Genomic DNA, 14,786 nt, shown 5'->3' with positions numbered 1-14,786 from the left:
ATAATTTCAAGTTTGACTGTTAAACTTTACAATTTCAAGTTTGGTTGTTTTATTGTTCAGTCTTATGGATGGCTTTTCATTTTTCAGTCTCAATCTGGCTGTTTCAACCCTCAGTCTTATTCTGGCTGTATGTAGCATTAAGAGCAAAGGACATAAATTGTGAATTTTATGGTCTGTTAGAACGCAAAATGTAATAAACTGAGATTATATTACATTTTGCGTCGATATCAACACAAAATGTAATAACGCAAAACGTATTAACACTCTTTTTGAATTGTTACATTTTGCGTTATCACATTTCAAAGTTAACGCAGATTGTAATATCTTTAAAAGTAATTATCGCTTATTATCTCTACAAATAAACACATTTATCATAGAAAAGTATTTATCGCTTATTATCTCTACAAATACACAGATTTATCATCAAAAGTGGGAATACAGTATTGTTCAGTCTCAACTTTTCATTGATTCAATGTTTCATTGAGCAGTATCAAGTTTGGTGTATGTGTTTGTACAGTGTCATGTCTGGCTGTTTCATTGTACAGTCTGATGTCTGGTTGCTTTATTGTACAGTCTCATGTCTGGTTGTTTCACTGAACAGTCTCATGTCTGGTTGTTTCACTGTACAGTCTCATGTCTGGTTGCTTTATTGTACAGTCTCATGTCTGGTTGTTTCACTGTACAGTCTAATGTCTGGTTGCTTTATTGTACAGTCTGATGTCTGGTTGCTTTATTGTACAGTCTCATGTCTGGTTGTTTCACTGTACAGTCTGATATCTGGTTGCTTTATTGTACAGTCTCATGTCTGGTTGTTTCACTGTACAGTCTCATGTCTGGTTGCTTTATTGTACAGTCTGATGTCTGGTTGTTTCACTGTACAGTCTGATGTCTGGTTGCTTTATTGTACAGTCTGATGTCTGGTTGCTTTATTGTACAGTCTCATGTCTGGTTGTTTCACTGTACAGTCTGATATCTGGTTGCTTTATTGTACAGTCTCATGTCTGGTTGTTTCACTGTACAGTCTGATGTCTGGTTGCTTTATTGTACAGTCTGATGTCTGGTTGCTTTATTGTACAGTCTCATGTCTGGTTGTTTCACTGTACAGTCTGATATCTGGTTGCTTTATTGTACAGTCTCACGTCTGGTTGTTTCACTGTACACTCTGCTATCTGGTTGCTTTATTGTACAGTCTCATGTCTGGTTGTTTCACTGTACAGTCTGATGTCTGGTTGCTTTATTGTACAGTCTCATGTCTTGTTGTTTCATTGTACAGTCTCATGTCTGTTTGTTTCACTGTACAGTCTCATGTCTGGTTGCTTTATTGTACAGTCTCATGTCTGGTTGTTTCACTGTACAGTCTAATGTCTGGTTGCTTTATTGTACAGTCTGATGTCTGGTTGCTTTATTGTACAGTCTCATGTCTGGTTGTTTCACTGTACAGTCTGATATCTGGTTGCTTTATTGTACAGTCTCATGTCTGGTTGTTTCACTGTACAGTCTCATGTCTGGTTGCTTTATTGTACAGTCTGATGTCTGGTTGTTTCACTGTACAGTCTGATGTCTGGTTGCTTTATTGTACAGTCTGATGTCTGGTTGCTTTATTGTACAGTCTCATGTCTGGTTGTTTCACTGTACAGTCTGATATCTGGTCGCTTTATTGTACAGTCTCATGTCTGGTTGTTTCACTGTACAGTCTGTTGTCTGGTTGTTTCACTGTACAATCTGTTGTCTGGTTGTTTCACTGTACAGTCTGTTGTCTGGTTGTTTCACTGTACAGTCTCATGTCTGGTTGTTTCACTGTACAGTCTCCTGTCTGGTTGTTTCACTGTACAGTCTGTTGTCTGGTTGTTTTAGTCTACAGTCTGTTGTCTGGTTGTTTCAGTGTACAGTCTTTTGTCTGGTTGTTTCACTGTACAGTCTGTTGTCTGGTTGTTTCACTGTACAGTCTCATCTCTGGTTGTTATTCTGTACAGTCTGATGTCTGGATGTTTCACTCTATAAGCTTATGTTTAGCGGTTTTGTTGAACAGTCTCATGCCTGCCTGTTTTTTTTTTTTTTGTTCAATCTTAAATTATACTGTTTTATTGCAACGTCTCAAGTTTGTATGTTTTATTGTCTGGTTATTTTATTGTAGTCTTTTGTCAGGTTGTTTCGTTTACCATCGCATGTATCTCTTTTTTCATTATACAGTCTTAGGTTTGGCTGTTTTATTGAAAAGTATCATGTTTAGGTGTTTTATTATGCAATATCAAGGTTGGCCGTTTTATTGTTCAGTCTCATGTCTGATATTTTTATATACAGTCTAAAAGTTTGGCTGTTTTATTGTAAAGTCTCAAGTACCGGTATGGCTGTTTCATTGTTTAGTTTCATTATGAGCGCCGTCATGTTGCACAATTTTCTCTTTTGTTGTTCACGTCTAACATGTACTAGAATTTTGTTGTACAGTCTCATTTTTTTTCTGTCATGTTGTATGCCTCTGATCCCACAGACTTGCACAGTTTAATGCTGAACTTTCTTAAATTTACATATTGCTTTATTAATTGCTCGAGGGGTCTTTACATAACTTTCATTCAACTTATCTCCCCTTTGTTGATATTCAAATAATATGACGTGTTTGTAGGTTATGTGCTAAGTATAGGTAACCCTTGGACAAGTCCCTGGAAGAATTACACAGCATTATCACCGAGTCCCAAAGTCATACCCCACCCTCTGAACGAGTACCCAGCTAAGTGGATGTTCAGATCAGAGTAACAGAAGGAACCAAACAGCATATATTTTCTGGTTTTGGCTCGTGCCAGCGAGATGATGACGACCCATTAGATTTTGGCGGGATTGTTTATATTTACAACGAACAAGAGGTTAAACTCTTCACGCCTATTGATTCTAATACCCCCTCAACGAACGTCAAGGGTGTTTTTGCATATACTGGTGAGATTTATGAGCAACTTGATATTTTCTAATTGTAGGTAAAGAAAACATAGTCTATGAGTTCAGGAATTCATTAATTTGCATTATTGTTTAGAGTCTATACGGACCGTCACGGTAGCTCAGTCGGTAGAGCGTTCGCGACTGACCTAAGTCGATAAAAAAAATAGGTAGCAACTGTTCCTTCGCACTTTGGAGTAAAAGTTGCGGATCTCTCGGATTAGACCTTAAAAGCCGAGGGCCCGTGTCACGGTAGGCGTTGGCATGTTGAAGATCCCTCACTGCTCAATGGCCCTGAGTGCCGAGTTAAGGTCTAAATTTGAAGCCCTTCACCGGTATATGGTGACTTCTCTATATGAGTGAAAACTTCTCGAACGAAAACAACACGCAATCAATCAATCAATAGAGTCTATACGCATGATTTAACTTATGTAAGAAGTTTTTTAGTTTACCTTTTACAAAATACCGGTACGTTGAAAGAAAGGAAGGAGAAAATGAAAATGTAATTTTAAGAATCTTTCTCCATTCCATAGGGAAATAATCAAAATATAGCCTAATCTCTACTGTTCCGATTCATACATCCAGTGTCGAATACATGTAGACCATAATTGGTACTGTGAATGATTTCTTATAAATAATTAGCAAGTGTTAACTTTAATTATTCTTGCTCAAGAAGATACATTACGTTGAGGCAATAATTAATTATAACAGAATGATGTCACCTTGTTTAATTTTATTGATAAGCAATATTCTATTTTAATGATATGAGCAAATGGAGTTGGTAAAAAGTTAATTTTTGGAAGTCAACAGATCCCATTGTTTTAATTACTCTCTATTAAAGGTGGCCCTTCATTTGACGGACCCTTTAATGGCTATTACCCGAACGCTGACGTCAGAGTAAGAGTATGGAGGATCGGTGATTTCCCGCCAACAAACTTCACGTCTGCCGGGGAACACACAGTATCAACATCAGGTATTGATTTTCATGTAAACTTTCATAACTAATATCAGAGAGATACTATTCAGACATTGTGTTACTGTAATTTATTTATAGATTTTTGACGATGGTATTGACTGTTCTTCCGTCTGTAAACTTTACACATTTTCGACTTCTTCTCAAGAATGACTGGCCCGATTCTTACCAAAGTTGACATAGAGAATTCATGGATACTTAGTAATGGGGAGGTAAAATTATTCAAATGAAGGGCTAATACGTTCTATTTCCACTATGGAAGAGTTATACTTCTTAGTGAGCTCTTTTGTGAAAAAGTCGGTAAATGTACAAATCTCGCGGGATTTCAGGGACAAACGTAACGTAAACATGTAAACAGTATGTTGAATGTCGATGAACAAATCCTAAGAAAATGCAAATGAAATATTTTATTGTTGTGGACTTTATATACATCAAGAGTAGGAATGACAACGATATCAATTTATATCTATATTGTTGATCGTATGTATCTATTTATCGTATGCTACATCTAAATACAATATACATGCCTCGAAAAAGTCGTATTTTTTATTAATGGATGATAAATTTAGGGTTCTCGCTCTCTTACATATGTCTTTTAGTTCTTCCATTCTTTAATTGGAATGACAAATACATTTAACATTAAAAATCGGATTGAGATTGGCATGTTTTGTATTATCCGCAACGCCATGCTGTCCCTGTCAGACGACCAAATGCGCCTCTAATTTTGAAGAGTTCACTAATGGAAATATAACGTATTAAGCCCTTTCCAATGGGAGATTATCAAGAAAAAGCAAAAATGGGTCATTAAAAAAACTTTTCTTAAGAACCACTCGGCCAGAAGAAAATGAAACTCAAGTTAGCTTCCAGATATAATATAGATTCTAATTTTTTCAAATCTGGGATCATAGTGCATCATAGGAATATGTAGGGAAAAGTTTTAAAGAAATTCTTGCCTCCTGTCAAGAAAAGATGAACCTTAAGTTTAAACTTCTGACAGTCACATAGTGTATATTCTAATTGTTAAAATCACGACCCCCAGGATTAAGTTTGGATTAAACTCAAAGTATTAGAATATATAGGAAAATATCTTTAAAAATCTTCTTCTCAAGAACAACTGGGCAATGATCAGTGATATTAAGATCCTAACATAGTGCAAATTCAAATTTGTTATTGTTAAATCAATGCCAGGGGCCCTGAATGGGGCTACAATAAGGATTAACATTTCATCTTAAAACATCATAAAATATACAATCTACAACAGAATCATTTATTTGCAATTAATCCAAAGTTATATGGATTCAGTTTTTTTTTTCAAATTATGGACCCTGGACTTGGTTCAAAATCAGATATCATGTTTTATGTATGCAAGGAGAAAAATATCCAGGCCATGTTAGTCATATTGACATTGAAGCATCCCCATGATGTGTGGATTTATGGACCCCTTAGAGTTAGCTAGGGCGGGGCAACAATCTGGGGTCAAATTCACTAAGTTCACATTGGTAAGAGATGTGATCCATGGGCCCCTTGTTTCATCTAAGGATAAGTACACTGTTCTGTGGGAAAAAAGAAGTAATTGACGACTTATTACCATCTAAATGCAGATACAACTGTAACGAATATTCCACACGGAATTGGATATTACCCCGATCTTGTCATAGTGCAGTTAAAGCTGTCAAGTGGATATATATCAGAGACACAAGGTAAATCTCTCTCTCTCTCTCTCTCTCTCTCTCTCTCTCTCTCTCTCTCTGAGAGATAACACAAGCATGTTTATCACATATTCATAAAACTGAATGATTTGAAATTATTCCGTTTTTTTATCATCCTGTTCCAGGAGCAGTATTCAAAGAAGTGGCTCTGAAAAGTTTCAATGCTGTTTGTGGAGTTGTCATGGCATACGACAGCTCTAATATACGACTGTGGCCTGTAACAGAAGGGCCAGGGAAGGGTTTGTATTCTACCTAAAAATGATACTCATATACATACATAAAAAAATAAAGTAAATTTTAGCAGATCTTAACAAAGTTTCAATGGAAAAGAACTTCTGTATACATGTAAATAACAACAGTTAAGTCTTCACCATCAGTTGCCATAATATAAATACTGCATGTTGTTAAGGGTAACATTGAAAATTTTCCACCAAATACAACCATTGTCAACCAACCGAGGCGCCTCCTTGGTTGACAAAGTTAAGCCTTGGTTGACAAAAGTTGTTTTCCGAGAGTTTAATTTTTTTTTAAATCTATAACTACATGCAGTATTTATACAAATACATATAACGGTGAACCGTGCACGCATAAATTCTGCGCACTCAACTTTTTGGGGGGAGGGGGGATATTACCCTTCGTCAAGCACTGTTGACTGGTGCTTTATTCAATCTTTCAGAGGGTTACAATGTTTTTAAATAAATGTTTCTCAAATAATGAATGTCAACTAATTTACCTGAAACTATTTATAAAAGATAATGTAAAGGAAATGATATGTAGGACGTGAACACAAAAATCCATTTTTTTATTCGAAGCGCTTAAATTGCTTTTGAATTTTGAATAATAAAAGAATAGACCAAATTATATTTACATTTATTAGTTTGTATATTTCTTAAGCATTAAAATACAATCTGTATAATTTAAAGAGGGAGTCTTTTGTGTCTCTGATGGCTGGGGAGTGGATGATTTTTATTCTGACGCCACGGTGTACATTCAGGCCTGGAAATTTGCACCATCAAACATTCTATTCAGCCAGACTGACACTAGAGGTTCGGGTATAACGGTACCTAGTACCCTATTGATGCCACAACCCTTCAGTATAGACACCCACATTTTTCTCGTTCAGGTCAGTACGAAACAAATTTATGTTTAACAAACAGAAAATAAAACAAAAAATAATAATAATAAAATAAAAAGTAATAAATGTCTGAATCACATTGTTTAGTCAGTCAAAAACTAATCTAACAATGCTTATTTCATGTCATTGATAAAGAAAAAATGGAAATATACATCCATTAAACTTTTTTTTTTTAAATTATTCTGAGTGTTAGCAAACATCTACCACTACAATAGCTGATAAATAGGTATTAAATGGATATTGGAGCAATAGCCATTTGATCCTAAAACGAGGTGTTCACCTGAGAGCAAGTATTCCTTCCGAGGCCCAGGGACATACAAAATAGGTTGCCCTAATCTTTCATTTGATAATTGTTAAAAACAAAAAAAGCAATTGACAAGGGCACTAGACATTTCAAAAAGAGCATGCATTTTACTGACGTAGCTAACAAGGAGAATCAAATTTTCATGAAACACTGGGGAAAATGTTTATCTTTGAACGTAATCATTGCCTGTACAAGTAGCCATAGCATCAATGTTAACAAAATTTAAGTTAGTCGATCAGTACCTCATCCTGATTCATTTTGGACTGAATTTCAGTTTAGCGTAGAAAGATTAATGATTTACATGTAATGTATGCATAGAAATTTGCCATGAACAACATCCAAAGACCAAAAAATAGAGCATTAACACTGGGTTTGCACTAGGCTAAACTGCTAACGCATGCATTCATAAAAATTCACAAAAGAACTTACAGGGTATGCGGCGTTTGACCACAGAGGAGCATGGCAGGGCTGTTGGAATGGTCTCTGCAGGGTGCTCCTTTAGAGAGGTTAGTAAAAATGTAAATAATTTAACGATTGCTGGTGAAATTAGCTAAATCATGATGCGACAAGATTAGTAAGTATGCAAATATCTTCTTCAGGTGGCGGTATAACCTTGAAATTGGCGTGTGGTGCCTATTAAACACTGGGAATTTTTTGCAAACCGGAAGTGTGGTGGACCGAGTAAGGATTCCAAAGCGACCGGGTAACTTCTAGGCAACAAGACAGACACTTCGCTTTATTTCAGAGACGGAGACACAACAGCCGTTGCAACATTAGTGATGACCAGGGATGGGGTAATTGAAAAAAGTAATTGTAATTGACTGTAATTAATTACATTTTTTGAGGTAATTGGAAGTAATTTGTAATTGAACATTTTTTCAATTACTTGTAATTGTAATTTAATTAATTACACTGAAAAAATACCATGTAATTTCAATTACATTCAATTACTTTATATGATACACATTCATTATATATTCATGATATATCATCACCACTACCTCACCATTTTACTGCATGGTTTTTATTTGATTGTTAAACATATCCTCAATCCTTCAATTATACAAAATCTTAGGTTAATTCTTACAAAAAAAATAATTAAATGATTGGCTTGATAATAATAAACTGGTTTCTTTCTAATCATTATGTAAATTTTGAATTTTTTTTATCTATATTTATAAATATGAATTTTGAACCTTCCTTCTTAGGTCTGTTAATTCAGCTATGAAACACACATTTATTATATTTCAATCTTTGTTGTTTGATCAATAATAAAGTAAAAGAAGGTGTGTGTCATTAATTAAGTTCTCTCTTGTTGGGAAGAGATAATTGCCCTCCAAATCACAGCTTTAAATTGCAATCAAAACAAATCAACTCCTCTAAAGAGATATTCATTCCATGATTTAGAAGACAAAGCCAATGGAGATAATTATTTCAATTTAAAATGTTCCGCTAGCTTTAGAAAAAAAAAAACTTTCAATTTGATAATTATTTTAACATCTAAACAGATTTTTATGAATGAATTTTCTATTTGTACAATTCTGATTTATGAAGTAAAATTGTTCAACATAAATAGCAATTTAGGATGTTCAGGTTACCTTCGAAGGAAATATTTAATTTGAGGGGTTACAGTTGCGACTCATTTCACTCTATTAAAATACTCACTTTTAATCAAATATCATAAGCCATGCAATTTGTGTACATGTAGGTTTTGTGTGGTGGAAACTGCATCAAAGTGATCTCAGATAGTTCTATAAGAGATTCTTATTGTTTTGTAAATAAATGTTATAAATTAAACCAGAATGATACACAATGCCTATAGCATATTATTTCTTGTACTGTTTGTGCAGAGGCTGAGCTTATATACAAATAAATGATGTTCTGTATATTCACTGACAAGGATTATAAAAATTTTCAAAAAAAATTTAAAATGTAAATTGTAATTTAATTAATTACTTTTGCAAAGTAATTGTAATTTAATTAATTACATGTCTTAGAAAGCCTGTAATTTAATTGAAGAAAAAGTCAAAGTAATTGTAATTTAATTAATTACTTTTTAAAGTAATTGACCCCATCCCTGAATCCCCATTGGTAACCGCCAACTCAACGTCAGTGCGCAAACGGTGCGAAATCGGCTTAGAGAGTTTGGTTTGTTGGTGTTGTATTCACATAAAGACATCGACAGATTCGGCTGCAGTGGGCAAGACTTCATCTGAGATTTACTCGTGTGCTTAATGGGCAAATGTCTTATTTATCGATGAGACAAGTTCAACTTATGGCGTTCAGATTGAAGATGAAAGATTGAGAGACGACACCTTGTGTTAAAGAAAATGAACAGTTTGGAGGAGGTTTCTGTAATGATCTGGCTGGGGATATGTTTGCAAACACAAACTTAAGTTATCCCCATTCAAAATTTGGATGCTCAAAGATATCAGGATCTGATCATCCGACTTTGTGTGATACCATATGTACAAGCCAATCGTGGAATGGCGTTCATGCAGGATAATGCTTCGTGTCATATTGGTAGGAGTCGTCCTGGACGACAAGAGAGATGCTGCGTAAGAGCAACAGAAGGGTTTTAGACTGGCTGTCGTATAGCCAAGATCTTTACCCAATTAAAAATATGTGTAGGACGATAGGTGAATGCTCAACAAAACCTTGTACTTCTGCAAAGGGACATTTTGAATGAGTGGAACAATGTACCACAAAGATTCTTACTCAATTACATCAATTCCAGTAAGCACAGATGCTTGACAATATTCTGAGCAGGCCATACCCGAAATTGATATGTGAATCACGTAATAGGGCGTATCAAAGTTCCATAAACTGTATTCAACGCAATTGTTCCATAAGTTTGCAACAAATGATGTTTTTTCATCTGTATTATAATAAACTATTAAAATAATGTACAAAGCAATCTTTGTTACATTCGAGTTTAAAACAATCCAATAAATAGTAAGTGGTGCGTTAGCAATTTTGCCTAGTGTATATTGTCAGTGTCCCTCCAGAGCTTCCGTAACATTACTCACCCAAATTATTTATGCATTTTATACATTTTTTTTAATTTATATTGTATTTGATTTTGTAAAGCTACTTGGCCAAAGTTGGCTATTGGCTATTGTTGCTTAGATCAGCGATATGGCCCCTGAGCCTCTATTCCTTAATATAAAAGGGTGCGTTATATTTTTTTCTGGAAAGCTTATCTTAATTTTTTATTTTTTCATTTATTTTACGGCAACTCAAATGTATTGAGAGAAAGTATATCATGTCATACCAGTTATGTAAATACATATGTTTTGGTAGGAAAGATAAAGAGTTGGGCTGAGGGACTTTCTACCTGTCGTCTCCTCGTTCTCGATGAGGGTAGATCAATTTGTCAGTTTTTCGAAAGAAATAGAATAATGCTCTCTATTACAAAAATCTAAGTCCAGAATTTTTGTTTTATGCGTATTTTTTTCAATATTTTTTTTTGCGTTATCTCCATGATAAACAAGAGGCCTATGGGCCACAACGCTCACCTGAGTAACTTTGGCCATGCTGTTCTTACCAGATTTTCCTTCTTGTAATACTTATTGTGGCCCCACCCTTCCCCCGGGGGTCATGATTTCAACAATTTAGAATCTACACTACCCATGAATGCTTCCAAATACGTTTCAGATTTTCTGGTACAGTGGTTCTTGAGAAGAAGTTTTTTAAAGATTTTTTCCTATATACATGTATTTCAATGTAAAACTTTGATTCCCCATTGTTGCCCCACCCTACCCCCGGAGGTCAAGATTAAACAATTTAGAATCTGCACTACCCCAGGATGCTTCCATATAAGTTTCAGCTTTTCTGGCCCATTGGTTTTTGAGAAGAAGATTTTTTAATGACCTCACCCTATTTTTGTCATTTCTTGATTATTTCCATTGTAAGGGGGCTTGGCCCTTCATTTTTACAATTTAAACTCTCCTTTACCCAAGGATACTTTGTACCAACTTAAGTTAAAATTGGCCCAGTGGTTCTTGAGAAGAAGTTGAAAATGTGAAAAATTTACAGACGGACGGACAAAAGGACGGATGGACGACGGACAACAGGTGATCAGAAAAGCTCACTTGAGCTTTCAGCTCAGGTGAGCTAAAATGTTGATGTACACCCTTAACGCACTTTGAAAAAAAATTTCAAAGTGCGTTCATTTTGTCCCAAATTTAACAATTTTAATTTTTTTTGTTCAAAATGCGTTACCACACAATTCTTATCAAGTAATGTGGCTGTTTAATGCGACACGTATTTTTTGGGAACACTATTGATTAATAATTACAATTACCTGTCTCTCCAGTCTCAGGCTTTGGAGGGGAATAACGCAAACTACCTGTTTGAGGCAGCAGGCTCGGCTCTCAGTGACGGCTCATCTTTCTTCGGGAAGATAGGCGCCGTAGTCTATGCTTACAACTCAGATGAAGTTAACCTGTGGTACCCAGGCACGGGAGATTTCCTTATATATGTCGGTGGAACCTGGGGAAAAGGAGATTTTCCACAAAGTTCTTCTACAGCTAGTGTAAAATTAAAGGTCATTAAATTCGACTCTGCCTTACCAGGTTAGTCTAGAACAGAGAAGAGTGATAAGAGAAGGGAACAACCGAAACAGATTTGTAAAGACTTTAACCAATCCTGGCTATTAGGTCTTTTCTTTCGTTTTCTTGTTTACCATAATGGCATAGTTCTGTCACCATGTGTAAGGTAATTATGTCGACTTGTCAGATCATTTTGTTGACTTGTCAGATAATAACTTGTCAGATCTTTCAAGAAGGTTCGATCCTGAGCTTTTGAGCAAATTTTTATCTGAACCCTTAGAATGAAAATGTTGCATCATATTAATTCTTTTCTAACAATATATTTGTATTCTACGATGTCAGTTTAACTCTATTCAGTTAAAAACCCACGTTCAAATTTCACACAAAAAGCATTTAGTTAGAAAATATATGGTGTGGAGGAAAGTTTCCTAGAAGAAGATGACAAATTTTCTATTTCAAAGTATGTACAGTACTATTTTGGATTCCTAAATATCCTTGCAGACTACACTTAGAAGTATTTTGTGCAGTGAGATGTTCTTTGTTTAGCCTGAAATACATATTACATTAAATACTTTGGAGACAAGCGGCACATTGTTACAAATACAATATATTGCACACGAGTAGTTTTACTTGGGCGCATTTGATTGGCATTGGGCAGGAATCTGGGCGCACTTGAAAAGTGTAAATTTTATTTATCTGGCACTTGAAATTTAAGCATTCTTTTGATGTAACGGGTTCCTATGAAATAGGAAAGGAAAATATTTTCCCGATATCGTATTTTGATTTGCCAAAAAAAACAAAAAAAAAACAAAAAACAAAACAAACGAACAAACAAACAATCTAACAAACAAATCAAAAAAAAAAAAAAAAAAGAAACAATAAACAACAAAACAAAACAAAACTTAAAAAGTGGCTGGATCATTTGGTACAAAATTCTATATTTTAAACACGTTTTTCACCTAAAAATATGCACGCATTTGAAAGCATTGCAAAAATTACATTAAATGTAATTTTACAATCCAGCTTGAATCTTTGCATATACAGAGCTCCAGATAATTTTTTACCTCAAAGTGTATTTACTCCCTGATTTTCAAATCAATGCGGATTTTGCTTTTCAGCAAAATAATCAAAAAGTATTCTGTTAATCTATTGCTATTTTGACATCTAATGCGATTTTTTGTTTGTTATCGAAATAAGTGTTGTTGAAATTTATTAATTAGGTTAATGAAATATATCTTAGGTTTTGGTATATACATGTAAATTGTTGGCATCGATCGAGGTAAAAGTTTTAGAGTTACTCCCCGTTTGCATTAAAAGTCGCGTGGCGCTATTTATAGCAAAGGAGCCATGTGCAAAAAAGCCATTAATAAAGGTTGTCGGCGGACTTTAAATGATATTATTGCTACAGAAAATGGTAAATAACTGTTTAATAAACAGTGATAAAGGATAAACTAGACCCCATGCGTGTTTTGCGGAATTTTGAGAATATCGACGTGTACATGTACGTGTCAAGAACCAAAATTTTGATGTTATATGAACAGTGGAAATCTGTGATATTTTCAGACAAAATTCGAGTATTTAATATTCAAATCTTTCTCCAGAACTGGAAATCGGCCTAGGTTATTCGTTTATAAATCAGAATTTCCTTTTGATAAAAATTCAAACATTGAGCTGACCTCAATTCACCTAATTAGTTAAATTGTACTTGTATCATTCAATCAGTCGTACGCAGTACTTTCGTAGTGTAATGCTTATTTATGATGTCTAATGCGTAATTGTACGCCCAGTTTTAATTTTTAATGCGTATTTTGAAAAATTCAATGCATATTTCTGCAAATACGCACCTTATCTGGAGCTCTGAATATATGTAAAATTTGCACCTGTGAGTAAATGTGCGCATGTATGATATGTCACTCGTCAGCTTTTAAGAAAAGTTCAGTCAGAACCTCTCGCTTCAAAACTATTTGTTACAAATCAATTTTTATAACATTTTTTGCTTTCACAATGCAAATTATAAAACATTCAAATTAAAAAAATGGTCACAAAATGAAAAAAAGAGATTTATGGGGGACTATTTCTTGTGGTGGAAGGATATTTAAAAGAAAAATCTTCAAATCTACACATTTGTTAAATTTAATATCTTGGAACTTAGACCCAACACATTTTTATGCCCCCGTTATCGAAGATTCGGGGGCATATAGTTTTTGCCCTGTCCGTCCGTCCGTCTGTCTGTCTGTCTGTCTATCAGTCTGTTTGTCCGCAAAAACTTTAACCTTGCCCATAACTTTTGATTGGTTGGAGCTATGGCTTTCATATTTCACATGTGTATTCCTTGTGACAAGACCTTTCTTTGGGTAACATACAATTTGACCTTGACCTTGGAGTTTGACCCGCTTTTGCAAATTTTTTTCAGACTTTAACCTTGGCCATAACTTTTGAATAGTTGATGCTAGAGCTTTCAAACTTCACATGTGTATACCTTGTGACAAAACCTTTCTTCAAATACCAACAACTTTGACCCTTTGACCCCTTGACCTTGGAGTTTGACCTCCTTTTATAAAACTTTAACCTTGGGCATAACTTTTGAACGGTTGGTGCTAGGGCTTTCATACTTCACATATGTAATCCTTGTGACAAGGCCTTCCTTTGGATACCAACAACTTTGACCCTTTGACCTTGGAGTTTGACCTACTTTTGGAAAACTTTAACCTTAGCCATTATGTTTGAATAGTTGGTGCTAGGGCTTTCATACTTCACATATGTAATCCTTGTGACAAGACCTTACTTTGGATACAGCAACTTTGACCCTTTGACCTTGGAATTTGACCTACTTTTGAAAGACTTCAACCTTGGCCATAATTTTTAAACGGTTGGTGCTAGGGCTTTCGTATTTCACATGTGTATTTCCTGTGAGAAGGCCTTTCCTTGGGCACCATTAATTTTGACCATTTGACCTTGACCTTGATGTTTGACTTACTTTTGAAAAACTTTAACCTTTTCCATATCTATTCAATGGTTGCTACGAGGGTTTTCATATTTCACAAGTATATTCCTTGAGACAAGACCTTACTTTGGGTACCAACATATTTGATTTGCATTTGAGAAAGTTTAACCTTTGTTATGAGTTGCCATACGGGGGCATCAGTGTTTCACAAACACATCTTGTTACTCAGAGCATTTTCCCCGT

The 14,786-nt window shown here is 34.9% G+C and overlaps 1 pseudogene; it reads left to right on the top strand.

Moving 5' to 3' along the window:
* Positions 1-14,786, top strand: part of LOC133194949 (uncharacterized) — a 68,235-nt pseudogene that overhangs the window by 51,939 nt on the left and 1,510 nt on the right.

This window comes from Saccostrea echinata, unplaced genomic scaffold (assembly GCF_033153115.1).
Source record: "Saccostrea echinata isolate AGI-Se365-2 ecotype Australia unplaced genomic scaffold, CSIRO_AGI_Sech_v1 ptg000001l, whole genome shotgun sequence".
Lineage (NCBI taxonomy): Eukaryota > Metazoa > Mollusca > Bivalvia > Ostreida > Ostreidae > Saccostrea > Saccostrea echinata.
The sequence above is the reverse complement of the archived record's forward strand: the minus strand, read 5'-3'. Positions and strand labels throughout refer to the sequence as shown.